Raw genomic sequence first — 8174 nt, forward strand, 5'->3', positions numbered from 1 at the left:
TATATTAGTCAAGCTAATACCCATTACTGAGCATTTTATTACAGTTTTCATTCGGTGCACCCTATTTTACTCGCAGTGCAGGTGTTGCCATTGTTGACATTTTTCGGCTGTGTATGTTTATAAAGGTGCGCGTCGATTTAAATGCAATGGCCACAGTTGTAATCAACGTTCAAGCGTGCAAACGTGCTCGCAGTGCGTTTATAGTCGCTCGTTAAATACTCGTATAAATTGCATACCATCGTGCGAGCCGCATACTTTTATGGTAATTAAGTTATGACTTGAAGCTCAATTACGATTCGTTTTACAGGCGCATTAGCGAAACGTGTTAATTTACAATTAACTTATGCATATATCACGCGTATTCGGTTTTATTTTGTGGAAATATTTTATTTGAGGTTAGCTAATTGTATGCAGCGCCATCTAGCGGAAGAAGATAAAAACTAAATTTATTTCTGTTTTTCTCGTTTTGTAGTGGCCAACAGAGGGTGAACAGAAAGTGCAAGATGTTCGGCAACAGCGAGAATCAAATTCAATAATAGAATCCACAGCAACCTATAAACTAAAAAGCACGCACAGGTCTCAAGAGCAATTCAGAAACAATGGACCACTTAAATAAGGATCAAAATTTAAATTGAGCCTTTATTTGCGTACAGGATCAGTTTTTAGCCACTTAAGTTTTTAATATCCCCCAGCTTCGATGCTTCGAACCGAAGAAGCACTCCGTCACAGCGCTATATATGAGCAGCGATCGTTTAAGTATAATTAAAAGTAATTTAACAAAATTCCGCTCGAAACTTTCACAATACATATTATGGTGTAATCAATATAATATGCGATCATAAATTAAATACTTATTAATTACGCATGCAGTCTCATAATAATAATTCAAAAGTGTTGGGGTAAAATGATGAAATTATAATTTTCACTAAATATGTGCCCAGCCTTTTGATTCGTTTTGTATGTGTGTGTGTGTGTGTACGGTTTGCGTTTTAATTGCGGGTCGAAAATTGAGTTTCACACTATTCTCCTCGCACAAACAAAATGCGCACGTACGTAGTTGGAATAATTTTCGAACTGAACGCAGGGAGATTACCAATATCAGGCTTATTTGGCACAAAATCCCTCTTATAATATGTAGTCTTAAATACGCACAACGAAAAATTCGATCCAACGAGTGCGAGTTTCATTCAATCGGTTTATGAACGCACAATTTTTATATATAATACACAAATCCGGGATTTGTGTGCGTGTAGAGGTATAAAAAATAGATAAATTTTCATTTGGGGTGTGTGCGGATGAATTTATAAATGTAGATATTTCAATAATTCCTGCTATGTGGAACCTGGTCGTGCAAAAACCAGCATTCGGTTGATATCAGAACATTCTGTTCTCACGACTTGGATCGCCGGCTACCCGGAAATGATGCTTGCTCGTGCGGACCAGCGAACAGGCAACACCCGCCGAGAGTCTTTTCATTTCCAGTATCACCAACTAACACACACTTCAATTGATCAATTCTTTAATTGGTGATCAATTATTTTTCTTTAACTGCAGATTTTTATTCATTTGAATTGACTTTGGGAATAAATATTGGTAGATAACACTTTGTATGTTAAAGGCAAGAAAATTATAAATTTCAAAATACATCATACTGATTGTTAACTATTTTTTTGGAAAATTTGATAAAAACATTGTAAAATTGAAGTTATGCTTAAAAGTTATTTTTAATTCCGATTTTTAAAAATGAAAATCATTATAAATATAATTAAATAAAGATTTGCAATAAAGTGGTGTTTAATCGAATTCAAAAATCAATTATTAAAGATATTTAATATTTTATGGATCTGGCCTTTGTGGCGAAACAAGTCGCAATGTCATAAAAAGTGGTGAAATTCCAAAAAATTTGTTGTTTTATTTCAAATCAATAATAAAATTACGCTCCCATATCAAAACATCTAATAAACAATGTGCGTTAAATAATACTTATATGAACATATATTGTTCATGGTTATACTTGAATGGTAAACTATGGTCATTAATTTAATGATAGCTGTAAAAGATAAATTGTCGACTATTCGGTTAATCAAGTTTAATGGAAAGCAGAATTGTATAGGAAGTAAATATGGACATTGATGTTACATAGTTTCCAGAATTACACAAATATTAACGCTAATAACCCACCCGCGCTTCGCGAATCAACTCGTCCGTATTTATAACATCATCATCGTATTAGATTAATCCGTCGAACGTGCATTCGTGATTGCGCAAATTACAAGTTTAATAATTATTTGCCCGCGCGCCCGTTTACGTTGGAGTGCGTAAAGCCGGTTGGTCGTTCAGAAAATAATAACATCAAGGAGATTTGCAACGTTTAAGCCCACCGGGCTACTGCAAATGTTTGTAATTACCTTGTACAGAGTGTACACATAAATTATGTCTGAATTATTTTGAATTTTTTTGGAGAAATTTGATTTGTATTTTCGTCTTGAGTTCATTGAGTGAATAATATCTTCAAGTGGGATCTCGACAATAAAGGAATCGGAAAGTATAAAATTTGAGCGACGATTTCAATGGGGCGGTCTCTTTATAGTGGTCGGATAACTTACACCTATTCTCAAATTACCTGTTTAATAACACTAAAAACCATCTGAATGTGTCATTGTGGCGGCGCGGCACAAACCTCCACCTGGGCTGTATCAAAGTATCTTTTGCGCCCCATCAATAAGCATAAGCTGCACTTTGAATATGTTGTTTGGAAAACCGACACAAACCCAGCAAAAGTAAAGCCAAGTGTATGAACGTATTTTTCCTTCATTCGACGCTTTTTGATAACACAATGCTTGGTGTAACGAGATACACAGGCGCGTATGCGACACATAAAGGTATATCTGGTTTGGCCACGTAATAAAAACGATACGGCATCAACAAGATGCAATTTATTCCGAGCGATGGCGTGCAGTGCAAGTGAGCGGATCCGTATTCCTCTTAATGCCCACCACTTACAGCAAATCAACGCAAATGTGTTATTTGTCCGCGGCACTAAAACCGGTGGTACGAGGAACTCGTAAAAGCTAAAAGGCGAGACATTATTAAACGACGAATTTGTTTATAGATTTCAGATTGTTGCCCAGGGAACTCCACTGTGGTATTATTCACGTTTTATGACTTGTGCGCTGCGGATATATTGGAAACTTATTAAATTGTTTTGGAAATCGTGCCTTTTAGTCCCATGGACCTGGACGTTAGCACTTAATATACATACGGTTAAGCTCGGCGACTGGGTGAGGGTACACACATACACACGTACATACATACACCTGGTTTATGCGAACACGCAGCAGTCGGCTACCGTTTCTCCCCCGGAGACTACACTAAACGATCGCATTAACCACCCGGAGCAAGCCAATGAATTCGCTCAATCATGCGACCGCACTAATAGAACTTAATTTGGATGGGAAATCTACGAACCGACCAAAACGACTAAATCAACGGATTGAATGCGAATACTAGCCATGGCAAAAATATTGCACGCCAAGTTAAACATCACTGAGCAATAAACTCATGCAGATGTGTTCCCACAAAATCAAATTGAAGTTAATTTTGAAAAATTGGAATGATGATGTTACCAGCGGCACATTTCACAGAACTCGCTTAAAAGATGAACTTCTCAATCTTGAAAAATTCAATGTGCTCGACCTGAATGATATTTGAACAAAGCGATCCACTTATTTTCTAAGCTTGCGACAAGTAGTAGAGCTGCGTGGGGAGAGTGCACGCCGAATTCCGCACCTTTTGACAAGTCGGCAAGCCGACAGGGCGTTCAAGCGTGTGTCTCCTTAGGGGTAATGGACCGCACAGACACCGGCTTAGCCGCGGCGCGGATTAGAAAACATACTTAGAACAAACCCAATCGTCCAGGAATGGTGGCGATGTTGTCGGGGTGGTTAAAAAAGGTGACACTAGACACCAGGCATTATTGGTCTTGAAGTTTGAGGCTTTATGGTGGTGCGAATGTGTTAATGCAAATGCAACGATGCGTTTCAAACACACAACCAGCAAGCAATTTGTATAGAATATCAACGTTCGATGTAGAAGAGCATTTTAATGATGTCAACATTTCGATTCTACGTTCTACAAACAAGTTTCACAAAATTGCAAAGCTCTGCAATTTCTTCCAATTTTCTCAGATTAGCATTCACATTGCAATTGTACAATTTTTAACAAGTTTCTTTTATAAATATCCGCTTACAGGTCGTTACCGACAATAATGCTTGTTAATTTTTTTCCTGTTTTGTACTGCAGTCGGAATCTGGATGTAGAAGACGACATTGCAAGAGCCGCACGATGGATGATAAGTGAGTGTTGATCTTGTCCGACTGAAGTGAATCAGAAACCAATATCCGAGGGTCGGCCCGCGGGCATGGGGCGCCGATGTCGCCGAGCGCGCAGCTCCACCGCTCATATGGTAATCGCCTGCAGAAATCCCTCCACAATGGCATTAGGGCCGACTTATTACGTTTACATTGATCTCGAGGTTTATATTTTTCGTGCTCGTGTTTGTCTTTGTATTTGAATTTAGTTGGTTGCTCCGCTATTAGTTTGCTATCTATCTCGGGCACGTTCCCACTCCCGCTCGGCGACAAAGACAATCGAAACTGACTCGATTTGCGATGTCAACTCAATTCTACATGTCACATATCAAATATATACAGATAGATTCAACTCTTATATAGAAATTATGCAGAATTGCCCGAAATGTACACTACCCAAGCTTAAATTTCGCATATTGGTTGAACTAAACCTGGTGATTAACTACATTACGCAAACATTAAATCAACTAACGTCGGGCTTCATTAACAAACTAATGCCACTCGAGCTGCTCACTGCTCAACTCCCGAGCCAAAGGCCACTAATAACAGTTGCTAAATCTCGTCCCTGATTGTTGGTTGCCAAGTCTAGAAGCGCAGGTATTAGTGTTTAATTAAAAGCGTACCGTTCCGGCAATGAGCGTAAACACTAAAAAACCCAACCTAATAAAGTAACGATTAATGGCTTAATCGATCACTTAATTTCAATTCTATTGTATTGCAACAAGAGCCACACATAAATAAAATGTGTGCTATTTGATAGGGCTGAGTATAAAGTATTAGCAGTTTGTTAGCAGTGCTATTATGCCACAGGTAAATACGGGGAGCACGGCGTCGACAATGGAAACAATTTAATAAATAGTTTCTCATTTGCAAAAACACGTCGGGCGCATGTATCAGATTACACTAATGCCCTTTCGGTCGTATTCGCTTCTATACCGTGGGATACGACCCGCAGGACCAGTTCGTACAAAGAGCGCGCGCACGCTCACACACATCCAGACGCCCGATACTGTTGCACCCTAGAAAGCACTGGAGGGCAGGACTTCCTCTATTTACCCCCAGCGCACGAATTACATCATTATTATAGCCGATCGCGTACAGATCTTGTTATTGCCCTCCTAATGGATTTAATTGATACAATTCCAGCAGCACACACGCCGACAACTTTTTGTCACAGGACTTTGGATAATAACCGTCTTTGTGCAGGCATAAGGGTGAATGCGTTTGAAATATCTCAGTTCATTGATTGCCTTCAACTTTGAATGAAAGTTCAAAAAGCTAGATGAATTCATGTGCCTGTAATATGAAGATCGGTATTTGACCCGCGCTCTAACGGCGAGCCAGCTAACACATTTCAGCTTACTGCGTCCGACACTAGATGGCGCTATCATGCATTAAATTGAAAAAATATTCGACATGTGAAAAGGTACAAGTAATAAGTTCAATACTTTAATGTCTCATATAAAGAAAAAATAATAATAATGAAAGCATGGAGAATAGATAATAAATGACAATACAGTTTTCAATATTGCGTAAGTGGTTCTTAATGAGTCTAAAATATTACGGCGCTGAATAATTCATCGCTTATTCTCACCTGGCGCAATCATTAATGCATATTTTAGCAGGTTATTATTGATATGGAGACGGAACGCATGCAAAGCTGTTCCGGACATTGTGCTACGTGCACAAAGGGGTTATCAATAATATTGAGTTACCTTTGCGGTCGTCAACTAATAAAGCTAATTTATTTTATAGGTTTTACTTGTTTTACGTGCGTTTAATAACATTAAAAGCCGTTTTCGATTTATTATTCATACGACGACGGATCGGCGCGCGTTCTATCTGATTTAAATATTCAAAAGTAATCCATTATAGCCTATAGCATGTCAACTATATTCGATGTTAAGTGAGAGCCCTAGATAGATTAATGTAAACGTACCTGAACGTTTGTTTCGTGCTGGTAACAAAAACGTAATATCGGTAATATATAAATAATTTTGTGATTTTTATCGAGGTTTACTTTCATGAACTGTTTTAACAGGAATAAATGGTTAAATATTTACCTATTACATTTGCCCTGAGTTTGTGCAGGAGAGATTTAGATGGTCCAAGCTGATAGTGGCGCCAAAGCAGCCGACCAAAATCGCCGAATTTTTTAAATCCTCTTATGCGGTGTTAGACCAACCCGCTTAAGATGCTTGAGACACCAAACATGGCCACGCACTCAAATACACATTGTACTCAGTTGGCTCTGACGCAATTTATAATAATAACTCTTTGTGATGCATTGTATGGATAAATACAAAATCGCTACGGTACTACCGCTATATTTAACCAATAACACAATAGCCTACTTGGAGTAGCGTCTTCAGAATTCAGAAGTTATGAATGAAAAGCTTAGCAAAAAGAATATACAAAGATATTCTGTACATACTATTCTTAGGTGTGTTTATATTTCAAGTACTGTTTGAAATACCGTTCGGTAGTAGTAAGTATTTCAATAAATTGTTTCTGCTGTTAAATACAGTTAAATTAATTGCGTCTATCATTAAATAAACTTGAGGCCGAGGAACATCCGTTTTTCCGGTGGAATTAAATAAATAATGGAATTAGGGTGTCGTGACACGTTGCCTTATCGTGACAATATTTTGCTATAATCTTAATCCAAACTTAATTAAATACGCGATTAACTGGTTGGTCACGCACATGAAATTACTGCGTGCAGGAAATGAAATTGCCGCAAGCTAATAATTTGGAAATTCATTTCAATATTTAGCGAATTGTAATATGATTATTTGCAATATTAATTTTTCCGCACACACACACACACCCAAAATTAAAAAAATTCTTTTAGGAAAAGTAAACTTTTGCTTTTTTGGTTGCATACCATGATTAAAATGTGAATTAAAAAAAGTTCTTCGTAATAGTATGATTTATTTGTGTTAAATCCAGTTCTGTACTTTTGTGGGATTAAAATTAGTGTTACGTTTTAAACAAGAATCCATAGCGAGCATACAGGAAACCCAGCGCAATAAGTTTCCTGCGAGCCTGCGGCACGCTAGCAAATTAAGCGATTAAAATCTGACTTACGACCGCCCTACCGTCGCACACGCGGATAATGTGAAAAAAGCGCGGTCTTTTATGCCCGGTAATTTAACAACATACTAAAGCTTAAAGTAAATTCATTTAATATTTAAATGAGCGGACGCACGCCAACCGCGCAATAACAATTTGCAATCGGGTATTTTATCGTTGCAAACTCACCCTCGAATCGAATCGTAGGAAAACTCAATTTCCACACGCCAAATTGAAATAAAGGAAGAAGAATCGCGAAAAAAAAAAACGCGGCGTATTATTGAGGAATTGATTGAAAAGAATTGAAATTAGTTCAGATTCATTCGTGCGGCAAAAAGTTGATGGTGAGAGAGGTCGAAGGGAATGGAAACGTTTTCGATGCGGTTAAATTTCAAGCGTGCGCGCGCGGGCGCGGGACTCGGTGAAGCGAACGAATATTGTTGCCCGCCGGATGATAGAGGACAAGCGTAGGAGGAACGCAGAAGGTGAAAAGGGGCTCGGCGCGCAATAAAAAGGGCAATTAGAATGGTTGGGCGGTTTTGGAAACAGTCTGATTAAAAAAGAGAAGAGGGCCAAATAGACAGGCACAAACCAATAAAGTAATAGAGAGAGTTAATTATCACACACTGCGCGCATTTTCGTTCATCTTCGCACACTACGCCAGTAGAGGGTGATCGTCGACTGTGAAATTACGAATTGAAGGCAAGAAAATGCACGGCTTATAAATAC

The sequence above is a fragment of the Atheta coriaria genome, unplaced genomic scaffold, assembly GCF_025399875.1.
Source record: "Atheta coriaria isolate IRGN ID8LTWV9N9 unplaced genomic scaffold, Caltech_Dcor_3.1 hic_scaffold_9_pilon, whole genome shotgun sequence".
NCBI lineage: Eukaryota > Metazoa > Arthropoda > Insecta > Coleoptera > Staphylinidae > Dalotia > Dalotia coriaria.